This window comes from Vitis riparia, chromosome 4, assembly GCF_004353265.1.
Source record: "Vitis riparia cultivar Riparia Gloire de Montpellier isolate 1030 chromosome 4, EGFV_Vit.rip_1.0, whole genome shotgun sequence".
Taxonomy (NCBI): Eukaryota; Viridiplantae; Streptophyta; class Magnoliopsida; order Vitales; family Vitaceae; genus Vitis; species Vitis riparia.
The window spans coordinates 17,041,713-17,056,533 of NC_048434.1; the positions used below are offsets into that span (position 1 = coordinate 17,041,713).

General features: G+C 37.2%; 1 protein-coding gene across 2 annotated transcripts in view; it reads left to right on the forward strand.

The window, feature by feature from the left end:
* The window catches only part of LOC117912380 (seipin-1), a 42,594-nt gene that overhangs the window by 15,483 nt on the left and 12,290 nt on the right, over positions 1-14,821 (forward strand). Inside the window, exon 3 of one of the 2 annotated variants that reach the window (XM_034826947.1) lies at positions 6,171-6,253. The exons of the other annotated variant lie outside the window; for it this stretch is intronic. The gene's annotated coding sequence lies outside the window, so the exon portion shown is untranslated. Of the gene's footprint in view, positions 1-6,170; positions 6,254-14,821 lie in introns of those variants that run through there. 2 annotated transcript variants of the gene reach the window in all.

Consider the following 14,821-nt stretch of genomic DNA (forward strand, 5'->3'; position numbering starts at 1 on the left):
TAACACCACCTCATCCAATTAACCCATTTAGCCCTAAACCCCATCTTATCCAAGATTGCTAATAAGAAACCCCAATTCACATGATCATACGCTTTTTCAATATCCATCTTGCAAATAATACCACCCTTTGTACTTTTTAGTCTTGAGTTTAAGGCCTCATTTTGCTATAAGGACAACATCCAAAATTTGTCTGCCTTCAACAAAGGCATGTTGGGAGTTCGAAATCACTTTCCCTACCACTCTCTTCAATCTATTAGCCAAAACTTTAGCTAGAAGCTTGTAAAGGCTCCCTACCAGGCTTATAGGACGAAAATCCTTCAAATTATCTGTACTCTCTTTCTTAGGAATGAGAACAATAAAGGTGGAATTTAAACTTCTCTCGAAATGGCCAGAATTGTGAAATTTAGCAAAAAAACCCATTACTTCGTGTTTGACTATGTCCCAACAAGATTGCCAAAAAGCCAATGTAAACCCATCCGGTCCAAGGGCTTTATCCCCATTCAAACTAGAGACTATAGTTTGGACCTCTTCCTCAGAAAAGGCCTCCTCAAGGAGCCCCGCCTCAACACTATCCAAAGAAGAGAAAGGTAGCCCCGAAATACTTGGTCTCCAATGCCCTTTCACTGACAAAATATACTGGAACACATTAACCACCCCCTCCTTTATCTCAGTCTCCTCAGTCAACTTCCTACCATCCATTGTAATAGAAGATAAAAAAATTATTTCTTCTTGGAGCATTAGCCATCTTGTGAAAAAAGTTTGAATTTTTATCACCTTCTTTCAACCACAATTCTCTTGACTTTCGCCTCTAGGATATCTCTTCCATGACTGCCCACTTGCTGAACTCCTCCACTGCCCGTTTTCTGGCCTCGCAATCCTCTAAAGAGAGACCACAATCTCTTTCTTTGGTGTCCCAGAAACCAATCTGACTAAGAGCGATGTTTTTATTCAAGGAGACATTTCCAATCACCTCTCTATTCCACACTTTCAAATCCTGTTTCAGAGCCTTTAATTTACTAGCAAGAATGTGATTACTGGATCCATTGAAATTGTAGCTAGTCCACCAATTCCTGACCAAGTCTTTGAACCCCTCCACTTTCAACCACATATGTTTGAAGCGAAAAAGGGTTTTCCTTGCATGGAATAGTGAGACCACCCATTGGATGATTGAAGCCAAATTCTTCCGCAGCCTGACATAACAAGGATTTGACTGAAGCATGTTTCAAGTATGATATTGGAACCACATATCAATGCTTCTCAATTTCCCTAAGATAAACTGAAAAATGGCCTTTTGGGACCTTTGCCCGAGTTCTTGAAAGAAGTTACTGTAATTTGAGAATCTGCTTGACTGGGACTGTGGAGGGTTAATGGATACTGTTGAAGAATGTAATCTGTACTTAGGCTGGCAAGTAGGCTGGAAAATTGGCTAAATTAGGGAAGTTATAGTTGTATAATTTTGCAATAAAGAGAGAATTAGGACAATCTTGTAATCAGGGGATCTGATGTGATTAGGCTAGGAAGGTTCCTATTTTTGGTGCTAGGAATAATTGTATAAATATGTGGGCCTGATTGAAATTAAGGAAAAAATTTGTTCTTTTTATCCTTCCAATTCTTCAGATTCTTTAGATACCCATGATCTTCTATGAATGAAACTACGGAAATGATCTTGATAGATCTTGTAAGCTTAGTGTAGGACAAGTTAAGCTTAATCTAGAACAAGTACTGTAAGTTTTAGGGCTTAGAACTGAATGTGGAAGGAAACTACAGCTGAATTAAGGGTGTTTGGTCATCCATGTATTTATGGAGAAGAAATTGATGATTTTTCCAATGCTTCATATGGAGTGTGTGGAATGTGAAGACTCTAGTCAGCATAAGTGGCTGTTGGGTGGACAAAGGTTGCACCTAAACAAGGATCACATGGTCTTGCCCCTCTCCCTTTCTCATATCCACCCTACCTATGTTGCATCAGCTCCACATTTTTTATTTTCCTTTTAAAGTTGTTACCCTTGTAGAACTGCTGAAAACCGAATATCATGGCTACTAGTAGTTACAACGTGACAACAAGGAAGAGAAACAAGTTCATGTGATGGTGTTGGTACTGAAAAATACAATGTGAAGGTGATAGGAAATTAGGCCAACCTTGAAAATGTAAAGGAAGAGATGATCTATGACGAGAAATAAATGCTAGTCTAAATCCATCATGAATTATGATCCGTGATTTGTGATTTTTCTTTTATACAAATGATTGCAGGAAGGTAGAAGATGAGCTGATCAGAGTGTTAATGAGAGGCATGAGTGTATTCTTCTGTTCTATTTTCTTAATTAGGCTCATAAGAGATTTCTAATCCCAATTAAAATAAATTCAATTTGATCCATCTCTTGTTTCTAAGATCTTAGGGTTTGTGTTTAGAATCCACCAGTTTGGCTTTCCAACTATATATATGGCTTCTTATGAGGCTGTGCAAGGGGACGAGATCCATGTTGCTGACCTCAAATAGTTAAGTACTGAATAGTAGATAAAATGTTAAGATTAGAACTAGAAAATGTGAACTTGATAACAGGATCACTCTACTCAAGACCTGTGATTTGGCTATTCTTGCTTAATAGGTTAAGGCTAAGAGATAGGCAAGCCCAAATGTACATGGGCTCAATAAACTTGGGAAATAACCATAATCAGTGTCAGAGCTAGAAAATATGGTTTTGTTGGGTTATCATTTAAGAAACTAAGCTAGAAAATGTTTTGAAAAACAATATGAGGATAATGTGAAACTAAGTAAAAGAAATTAAATTAATAACAAAATGGATATTGATTTTAAATTCGATTGATTCAAGTTTGGGGCTTTCCACAATCCAACCTAGGGTATAGAAATTAGAGAAAACAAGGGTCTTTTAAGTAATATGATCTTAGGGTTTTGGATCCTTAGCCGCTCGCGATCAAGTTGAGTTCTATAACTCAAAATTGCATTCGAAATCTAATTTTTCCTTTTGAAAATAGATTCCTAAAACCATCAAATGAATGAGATTGATTACCATTTTAAGATTTGACTTTTTAACCCTTCCTACTCCTTATAGCTTTGTTTTGAGGCAAATAACGTTAGGGAAGACGAGGATAACTAATGATTAAGAATTATCAAGAATCACTAGTATCGGGTAATAACCTGCTGTATCGTTCCCTAAACTAACTCACAAGGATAGAATAAAAAAATTGATAAATTATTGTCACCCAATCAATAATTAATCTCATTGTTATAATAATTTATCCATTGTCCCTATAGGCTTCCTAGCCCTTAGGTTTTCATGCTTCAAGCCCCAAGTTCGCTCTTAGCCTCTCATGAGGGTGATGTCACATTCACAATCCATAATAGGGTAAAAATCCATAAATTGAATAAAAAAAACCTAAAACAATATATTTAATAAAGAAGAAGAATAAAACAAACTAAAAATTCTTGTCTTCTTCCACCTTCAATGTCAAACTCTCTGGAAAAAAATCCAAGATCCCTAAAACCTAGAATTAAGAGAGTTTATATAATATCATCAATTACCTAATATGTGACACACTTTCATTGGCCACTTATTACAAAATAGTTTCCTAAAATTAATTAAAAAAAATAATAAAATGGTGATCTATAGTTATGTGGGGTCCGCTTAGGGCGGATGGAGTGCCCTAGATGCAATTTCCGAGGTAGAGGAGACGAAACATCAAAGTGGCAGTTGGTGAATTCAAAATTGGTGTCATTTCAAAGTGGATTTCGAATTCATAAGTTGAATTTCAAAATCATTTCGAAATGACCCTTCAGCTTGGTGCAGTTATCTTCAAATGGCCATAACTTCTTCATTTCAGCTTCGATTTGCACACTGTTTGAAGCATTGGACTCCTGACTTCCCGAGCTTTGAAACGATATATGGTATATATAAAATGGACTCTGGAAAGTGCTCCAAATTTGTCCTCAAAGTTAGAGTATATATTGCCATCAGATTTTTGAGTTCTGAATTTCTATGCAGCTGAATCCTGCTTCATGCCTCATTTCCCATGTTTTCTTGCCTTCTTTCTTATTCCATAATGGTTATTTCTCATCTTCCAAACTCATGATGTCCTCGTCTTGCCTTTCCTTATGGTCCATGAGTCTTGACTCATTTATTTCCTCATTTAGCCATTTCTTGATCTTTCAAAATCTAAAGTGATTCAACTTGCACATTTTTCTTCCCTTGAACCTGAGATAAGTCTCCAAAGTACAAATTAAACTCATGGCTAGGGCCTTAGCATTGATTTAGGTCAAGTTGGGTGATTTGAATGTTCCTTTGGTGCATAAGTCATATTGAATATGTGCCATTAGAGCACATATTTTTGCTCCAATCAGTTGGTGATGGAAACCTAAGTGGATAGTGTTAAAATTGAGGTGGAGAGAAGACTGAATCATATTTCCAAAGAAGTAGAATCCGGAGTTGAATATTAGTTTCCTATTCAATGGTTGATTTAGAGGGATTTACCTTGATCTGCTCCAATTATTTCTATTCAAAAATTTTGATGGTTGTTGACTTACCTAAAAGGGTGATAGTATCTTGTATTTATTTTGGAGTCATTCTTTGATAGAGCTCTACAATAGTGGAAAATTCTTTCTTCTCCCTTTCATGGATATAGGCAACTTGCCAAACCATGTTATATCTTTGTGTCATCTTCTTCTTTCTCTTCTATGGTTTTAACTTGTTATTCTACTTTCTTTTTTAAATTTTACATGGTATTAGGGCGTTAATCCTTACGAATCTCCGGACTTATTTTTCTTTCTCCATTTTTTTTGTTCATCAATGGTGTTCGAGTCATCAAAAGGACATGAAGATTATTGATTCTTTGGATCCTTATCACTTTGATCCCTCCGATATTCAGGTATCATGTTGTAGTCAAAATACTCAATGGAGAAAATTATGGGACTTGGAGCCACTCCATGACCATAGCCCTAAGTGCAAAGAACAAGATCAGGTTCATAGACGGTTCTATCACAAGGCCACCACGTACTGATGCAAAATTCTCCTATTGGAAGCGATGCAACGGCATGGTGTTATCATGGATTCTTAATACCACGGCTCCAAACCTTGCAAATAGTGTTATATACACTAATTCAGTTGCTGAAGTTTGGGTGGCTTTCAAAGAAAGATTTTCTCAGAATAATGTGCCAAGGATTTTCCAAATCTAGAGGGAAATCGTGTCCCATCATCAAGGAATGATATCTATTATGGCTTATTTCACAAAATTAAAAGGGTTTTAAGATGAGCTAGAATCTTACAACAACTTATCACTTTGTTCTTGTGGTGCCATGAAGAAACACGATGAATGGATCCAAAGATAAAAGGTAATGCAATTTCTCATGGGATTAAATGATTCTTACACTGCTGTTCGTGGCCCAATTCTTCTTAGACAGCATTTGCCTACTATCAGAAAGGCTTATTCTCTAATCCTACAAGAAGAAAAACAAAGAGAATGAGCGATTTCAAAACAAGCCATGGTCATTGGTGGGAATATACGTCAAAGATCCATGCTTCGGAGACAGCTTCCAGAGGAATCCTTCAGACCTTGGAGAGCTTTAGTTCCGGACATAATTTCTCTTCGGTTTGCCGCTCTTCTAATAAAACTCGAGAGAAATTTCATGATACTCATTGCAATGGTACAAATCACACTATTGATAAATGCTATCATCTTCATGGAATTCCTCCTAAGAACCACAAGAAGAATGACAAGTTTGGTGCTAATATTTGGACTCTGCCGGAGACACTGAACTTTACTTCGGAACAATACCAACAACTTCTTACCCTTTTTTGTGATGGCAAATCTGAGCCAAAAGTAAATGTTGTAGGTTTGTTTCTCCAAATTGTTTTTCTTCTCACCTCACTTCAAATAAATTTGTTGATTGGATCATTGATAGTGGTGCAATGGATCATATTGCTTCCTCGGGTAGTCTCTTGCATAAGACTTCTTTTTCTAAACACTCCTTCATTAATTTACCTAATGGAGTAAATCACAAATATCGTCTATTGGTTCAGAAAAAATTAGGTCAAAAACCATTATTGAAGAAGTTCTTCATGCTCCCTCTTTCCATGTTAATTTATTGTCGGTTAGCAAAATCACTCGAGCCTTAAGTTGTTCAATCACATTCTTTCTTGATTTTTGCCTTTCTCAGGATATCTCAACTAAGAGGACAATTGGCTTAAGGAGACAGCATAATGGCCTGAACTACTAAAAGGTATCTCCAGATAAAGCCTATTCACGATGTTCCTCTAGATGAACCGTTTGCTAACCATGCATCTTCCTTTTTAGACCTCAACACTTGTTGACATCCTTCTTTGCTCTAGTCAAAACTCAATTTGATAGAAAAGTTAGGCGAATTCAAGTTGATAATGGTGGTGAGTTTGACTTTATGCATTTAGTCTTGCTTAAGCATGGTATGATCCATCAACATTCTTGTGTGTCAACACATCATCAAAATGGGGTTGCTGAACGCAAACAACGACATGTGTTAATGTTGCTCGGGCCCTTATGTTTTAATCTCATCTTCCGATTACCTTCTGGGGAGAGTGTGTTCTGACCACCACCTATCTTATCAATCTACTTCCTACCCCATTTCTTTCTAAGAAAACTCCTTTTGAAAAACTCTACAATCGAACCCCCACTTGTAGTCATTTGTGTGTCTTTGCTATGCCACTAATGTCAAACCAACACACAAATTGACCAACGAGCTTGAAAGTGTATTTTTGTTGGATACCCTCCTGGTCAAAAGGCTTACAGAGTATATGATTTGGTCATCGAACAATTCTTCTCCAGTCTAGACATTGTCTTTCATGAAGATATGTTCATATTTTCCACTGTCCCTCAAGATACCAGGTCAGATTATCATGCTTTACCTTTTCGTTCTTGAGACCACACCCTTCAATGAAGTCACTACCACCCCTTCAGGTGATTCTACCTTCCAAGAGCCCGACACTTCCAGAGGAGCTAACCCCATCAATTTGCCCAACACTTTTGGAGATATTGGGAATCAAACTGATTATGAGGGACCACGACGATCTTAACATACCCATCGACCATCAACCATTGACCATTGACATGGCTCTGAGATTACCACTACTCATAGGCCACTTTGCTATCCTCGGGTTCATCGTCCGTTTCTGCTTCGACAAAAGGTACTTGTTATCCTCTGTCTAATTACATCTCTTATCGCAGTTTATCACCCTCTCACCATGTCTTTGTTTCTAGCATTTCTGGATCTGTTGAACTTGAAATATTTGCTCAAGCTAAAAAGGCTCCTAAGTGGCAAGAAGCTATGCACTTTGAAATCCAAGCATTGGAGGAAAATAATACTTGATCTCTCACTCCTCTTCTTGCTAGCAAGAAACCCATTGGATGCAAATGGTTATACAAAATTAAGTATAAGTCTGATGGGAGCATTGAATGTTACAAAGCTCACTTGGTCGCCAAAGGCTACACACAAATTGAGGGGGTGCACTATAATGAGATCTTTCCACCCGTTGCAAAACTTGTAATTGTTTGTTGTTTACTTGCCATTGCTGCAACCAAAGGGTGGTATCTTTACCAAATGGATGTTCAAAATGCATTTCTTCATGGTGACCTTGATGAGGAAGCCTACATGCTTCCACCTCTGGGTTACAGTTGATAGGGGGAGAACTTAGTGTGTTGAATGAACAAGTCACTATATGGTTTGAAACAAACATCTCGCAACTGGTTCTCTAACAACCATTTAGAGTGTTGGATTTCAACAATTCAAGGCAGATTATTCTGTATTTATTCAATCCTTCGGAGATTCCTTTATTGCTGTTGTTATTTATATTGATGATATGGTTATTACAGGTAATGAGCCAGAGGCAATAAAGTCTCTCAAAAGATTTCTTTGTGATAGATTTCAGATAAAAGATCTCGGCCAGTTAAAATATTTCTTGGGTATTGAGGTAGTACGTTTTAAGCAAGGAATTGCCATTTTTTAGAGGAAATATACTTTGGATATTCTTGATGATATGAGACTTCTTGGTGTTGCTCTAGTGGCTTTCCTATGGAACAAAATCTTAAACTCACACCTACAGAGGGAGATGTTCTTAATAATCCCCCATAGTATAGAAGACTTGTTGGGAATCTCATTTATCTTACCATCACGTGGCTTTCTATTTGTTACTCTGTTCAAGTTCTCAGCTAGTTTATGCAGGACCAGCGAAAACCACATCTTAATGTTGCTCTTCGCGTTTTATGATATTTGAAAGGAACACTTGACCAAGGCTTGTTGTTCCTAGCCCAAAATGATTTGAAGCTTGTTGGATCTTGTGATGCATATTGGGCTAATTGTCTTACCACAAGAAAATCTATCACATGATATAGTATTTTCCTTGGAAAGTCACTCATCTCTTGGAAGACTAAGAATCAAACCACTATATCCCACTCCTTGGCAAGAGCAGAGTATAGAGCCATGGCCTCCTTCACTCGTGAGTTCACTTGGTTGAGATACCTTCTTCAAGATCTACAAGTTACTGACTTGGAAGCTGCAAAGATGCATTGTGACAATCAGGCAACCATGCACATAGTGGCAAACCTAGTCTTTCACGAGCGAACAAAACACATTGAGTTAGATTGTCATTTGGTCAGAGATAAAATTCAATTCGAAGATGTGCAGACCATTTTTCACCTTTTCTCATCATCAAGTTGCAAACATGTTCACCAAACCTTTGGGGAAAGCTTTGTTTTTTTCCCATCATTGCAAGTTGGGCATTCTCAATATTCATGCTCCAACTTGAGGGGGAGTGTTAAAATTGAGGTGGAGAGCAGACTGAATCATATTTCCAAAGGAGTAGAATCCGGTGCTGAATATTAGTTTCCCACTCAATGGCTGATTTAGAGGGATTTACCTTGATTTGCTCCAATTATTTCTATTAAAATTTTTTATGGTTGTTGACTTACCTGGAAGGTGATAGTATCTTGTATTTATTTTGGAGCCATTCTTTGACAAAGATCTACAATAGTGAAAAATTCTTTCTTCTCCCCTCTATGGATGTAGGCAACTTGCCAAACCACGTTATATCTTTGTGTCATCTTCTTCTTTCTCTTCTATGCTTTTAACTTGTTATTCTACTTTCTTCTCTAAATTTTAAAAATAGCTATTTTTGTAACTTTCTGCCCCATTTGTGATTGATGATATAGATATTTGACTTCTAGTAAGAAGAGACTATAGTTTAGGAATTTTCTTGGCATGAAGTATTGATGGAAAATGGATTCCAATTGGCTCCTCTGAAGTGGAAGTAAGAAAATGATCTTGAATTGATATAATGAGCTTAATGTAGGTCAAGAGTTGAAAGCTTTTCCACTTGAACTGGATATGGAGAGAACTTGGGTTTGAAATGTTAATTGTGTTGTCTATGAATTTATAGTGAATGAACTGATTATTTTCTGAGTAATCCAAATGGAGTGTTTGAAGATTGTGGTATGGGGGAAGTGGCAGTTGGGTCCATGAAGAACCTAACTTATGAAGGATCACTTGTGTTGGTTTTGGATTGTGGTTGACCCTCTAGGCTGCTTTTTCAACTCCACTTAATCCTGCAAAAAAAGGTGTGTTCAGATGTGTTTTGGGCAGACCGACCCTCTAGGCAGCTTTTTCAATGCCTCCTTCTTAATCCTGCAAAAAAAGTGTGTTCAGATGTGTTTGCTTTGAGGTTTGAGGAATCAAGTTTTTGGGAAGAATTTCATGCCTACCTTTAATTTTGATCCCTCTGCCTTTATATAGGATGAATTTTGTAACTGCCTTCAGGCCATTATGACCCCTCTTTACTCTCATATTTACTTTTGTAACTCATCTATTTATGGCGACTCATTGCCCAAGTAGGCTTTGGTAAATTGGGATCATTTGGACTGGTGCTGCTTAGGATGGGTTGCTTACTGGGACACCTTACTGCCCCGGGATATCCACCCGGACACCCCACTACTTAAGTACCCATAACATGGTCCTAGTTGGTATCTCTATCTCCCATCCAACCCCAATATATGAACCTACGTGCATCAGCCCCTCCTTTGCCTTTGAATTTGTTTCCGTAGTAGAAGTCCAGTCTCTCACTCTGTCATATACCCACAGCCTATGGTGTATCAGTCCCACCTGTGGGACTTGGATTCTTGGAGGATCTACCTCATCAAGGATCACATGGGCTTGGCAGTTTTTCTCTCTCTCCCCCTCTGTCTCAACCACCAGCCTTTCTTGCACAGCCTCATTGCTGTCATCTGTTTAGAATGCCTGGGGCTCCTACAATTTTGGTTTGCTTATAATTGACATATCTCACAAAATTTTTGCGCTTCTAGAGAGGAATTAAAAAACCCAAAGGTTGATGTCTGAATACTAGATGGTAACTAAATTTTGAAGCAAGTAATTCATATTGAGATTTAAGAGATGCAGGATATCATGTTCCTATTGGTAAATTACCATTTTTTTTCGTTTGGATGATGAGCATAAATCTATTCAGATTATTGATTATTATGCTTGATCTAATAGTTGTAAATGACACTCAGTACCATATAGTCTAAAAAATATTTTCCTCACAATATTTTTTCTTATGAAGGGCCATGGTGAAGCATCACAGTTAAGAATGTGTCTCAAGGATCTTGGCATTGTATTTGTTGTTGTTTGAGAAGCAACATACGAGCATAAAAATTCTCTTAGTAGAAATGGACTAGGTAGGCCCAGAATTTTTTTCCCCTTCCAATTTTGTCAAAAGGTGATCAAGATCTATCGTGAAATATATTTTCATGAAATGCCTGAATACATACCGGTAAATTTGGGGACAAAGTTCTATTATTGAGATTTCCAGGGTGCAAGATAATCTATTCCTATATGCTAAATCTCAATTCTCTTCCCTTGGTACATTGCACTTAAAAACTTGAAACTACGATTGTGAAAGACAGATCTTGTTGAATTTTAGCGTGTATGTAACTATCAGATTGAACAAAGTGAGTACTTGAGTTTCTGCAATTTGGAAGAGATAGGAGAAGTATATTGATCTGTCAATTGATGATCAGTTTCTTATTGCTTTGTTAGTTTATTTACATCATCAATGTAATCTACATGGATCAAAATTAGAGAAAGTAGACTCAAGTAGCCAGCTATTTTGCCAACCCTTTGATCTTCCTTCTCTTCATGATGTATTTAATTGAGAAGTGAGATCAATGAAAGCATCTTTGTTGCCTGGAATTGTGAGACTGCCCATTGGATGCTTGAAGCGATATTCTTCCTCAGCCTGACATAGCAAGGATCTGAATGAAGGATGGTTCAAGTAAGATATTGGAACCACAAAGCACTTCTTCTCACTTCTCCAACATAAACTGCAAAATGGCCTTTAGGGACCTCTGCCTGATTTCTAGAAAGAAGTGACTGTAGTTTGAGAATCTGCTTAGCTTGAACCATGGAGGGAAAACGAATGCCCATGATCTTCTATGAAACAGGACTAGGGAAAGGATTGAGTAAGCTTAATTTAGAGAAAGTTTAGCTTGGTATAAAACAAGAAAGTGCAATTGTTAGAGCTTGAAGAACAAAATATGGAAGAAAACTTGGGGTTGAAAGGGATTCAGCTATGTATTTATAGAGAAGGAATTGTTTATTTTCCAATTCTTGAAGATTGAGTGTATGATAACTCTGTTGGCATAAGTGGCTGTTGGGTGGACAAAGGACCTATGTTGTCTAGGATCACATGGCCTTGCCTTCCTCTCTTGTGCTTATCTACCCCACATTTGCCTTGAATTTGTTATCCATAATGGAAGCCTAGTCTCTCCCTCTGTCAACCACCCACCATCTATGGTGTGCTTCAGTCCCACATGTTGCAGTTAGGTCCATGATGAGCCTACTTCATCGAGGATCACATGGACTTTCTGGTCTCCTCTCTCTGTCTCATCCACCGCCAGCCTAAGCTACATGGCCTCACATGCTTGTTTTCCATATAGAAGCTCAGGGTAATCATTTCTGCAAGTTTGTGGAAACAATGCTAGATAAACAAAGTCGTCTGATGATGTTGGCACCGACTGATGTGTTGTGATGTCTATAAGATTCCAAAACAATGCAATAAAAGCTTGTCTCAATTCATCATTGAACGTTAATCATAACATCATATTTTTTGCATCTATAAAAAGGATTATCATAGATAGAAGATAGGTTGATGTGAGTGGTTCTTCAAACTGATGATATACACCTGCAAGAGATTACTAATGCCACCCTTGAAGTTCTAAAGAATACAATTTAAGTTTGGAAGTGTGGATACCTGCTTGCATTCCACATTTAGGTGAAGTACACATTCTTTAGAAGTCATCTCCATATCACTTCTGTTCAAACACACACAGCATACAATCTTGAGTTAAAAACTAGGCCTTATGCAGTTTGGAATTTTGACTAAAGCATGCATGCAGGTATTGAGGAATGAGTTCCAGCTCAGGCAGTAATTACACTAGAGTGGTAACCTTTGAATGCCATTGTCCCAATCATCTTACGCAAGGATTGATTTATTTTTGTTTTCATTTTATACTATTTGTGTGGTTAATTTCTTGCGAATCAACTTCTGAAAGTTGTGCATTTGAAGGTATGGGGTAGTTTGCAGTATGAACATCCCACTTAAGACTCTTGAGGTAAAGGCATTTCACCTAATCCCAACCTTTCAAGACAATTGACCCAAAAACTAGTGGTGAAGCCCCCAACTGTTGTCATCTAAACATGAGAATTGAAGAGCTAAGTCTGAGTGCTGACTATGAACCATTACTGGATCAATCTGCTGCATGTTAGAGTTCTAAATGATGCTTGAAACCACAGTATGTACTAGTGCAGAAAATATCTTTTGGCATGCATGCCTGAGTTCTATCTGGCAAACTCTGTGACAATGTTTTATCATCGAGATGTGTTCTTATCTGTTAATTAGCGTTTCTTATCCCTTGGAACATTGAAGTAAGTTCACAGAAGAATTCCTAGTGATTAATCGTGTGGGATACAATTGGACACTATAAATACTATCAGTTTCTGAAATTTGCTTTAGGAAGAAACAAGTTATATTGATCTTTGAAATTTTCTATAGGAGAAAACAAGTCATCACATGTTTGCACTGCTTCAGTTGTTTGTTAGCTACATAGAAGCTTGGGGCTCCTAGAATTTAGGTTTCCTCACAATTGATACATCACACAAAACTTGGTGATTTAGAGTTAGAATTTGTAACTTTGAGTAGCTGATTTAGATGAGTGTAAATCTATTAGGATTATATTGCTTGATCCAATAGCTGTAGATGACCCTCGGGACCAAAATGTCTAGAAGTGCAGAAAATATTTTTCTGTTAATATTTTTTTCTTATCAGAGGTCATGGCGAAGCATCAAATTTTAGAATTTATCTCAAGGATTTTAGAATTGGTTTTGTTATTTTATGAGGAGCAGCATACAAACATGGAGTACTGACCACAATTCTCTGTTTTCCAAAATACCAAGCCTAAATTACATAGCAACTCTAGCAAAAAAAAAATCAGAGAAAGAGTCACTACGGCTTTTGTAGTACTCCGGGTACCATCCTCAAGGACTGGCCTATGGAAGTTGTCAAATTAGGTCTAAAAGATTGCTTTTTGATAAATTCTTGAATTGGAAAAAATAAAAATTTGATTTGAACAAAATTGAATTTAATAAAATAAACCTTAAATAAATTGCATAAGAATGATTGATTTCTAATTCAAATGATTCAAGATTGGGGGTTCCACAATCCAACTTTGGGTATAGGGCCTCAGGTAAAACAAGGGTATCAATTTTAATTAGTCTTAGGGTATTAGAATGTGGGGTCAAACAAGATCAACCTGAGTTCCACAACTCAGGGTTACATCCATATCCTAACTTTTCATGTTTTATTCCATTATTGAAATACCAAATAGATGAATGGGTATGGAAATTGGGTTTAGGTCTAGGAGTTAGGCCTTTACCACTTTGTGTAGATTTGTCTTAGAGTAGATAACAATGACAAAACCTCAAATAACTAGGCATCAAGAATTACTGAGAATCCCTAGTATCAAGGAATTGGCTATTGTACCATCCCCTAATTCAAACTAACATTAGAGGATATTTCTATTTTCATCTATTATGCCTCAACCCTTCATCCATTCCATTTTTAGTTTGATTTTACCCATTCTTTTCCCTTAGCTCTAACCACCCTAGGTTTTCATGTTTCACACCCCAAGATGACTTTTTAGTCTCTCATGGTGATTTCATTCACACAATCCATAAAAGAATAATAAGGAACCATTCTTGAATAAAAAATTAGAAATAATTGATTAAAATAAATAAAACAAACCGAAAATCTTCAATGTTGTCTTCTCTCCCTAAGAAAATCCAAAACATCTAATAATTCTCCGAACTCCCAAAAAAGAACTCTAATGCCCTATTTATAGGCTAAAAGTTAAGTTGACACATGGCAAGATCCTAGAGAGTATGTAAAATCTTCTTTCCAAATCAAGGGCTCTCAATAAAAGTTGTAAAAATTTGAGTCACGGGAACCTTTAATGAAAAGATGTTGATTTTGCATGAGGATGATCCATTTCGCATGGTCATGTGAAATATAAATGGATTGGCCACATTCTAACACCATTCTGGCACATTTGGCATGGTTGTGCTAAAAGTCACATGTTTATGCGAAACTGATTTCCACGCTGCTACGAAAACAAGCTCTCTGGTCCATTTCGTACGATCATGTGAAACTGACACTCCTTTGATTCCTCTTTGCACAGTTTTCTTCAATCATCCATATCTTCCTTGTTGTAGCTCTAGTTTGTACACCGTTTGAA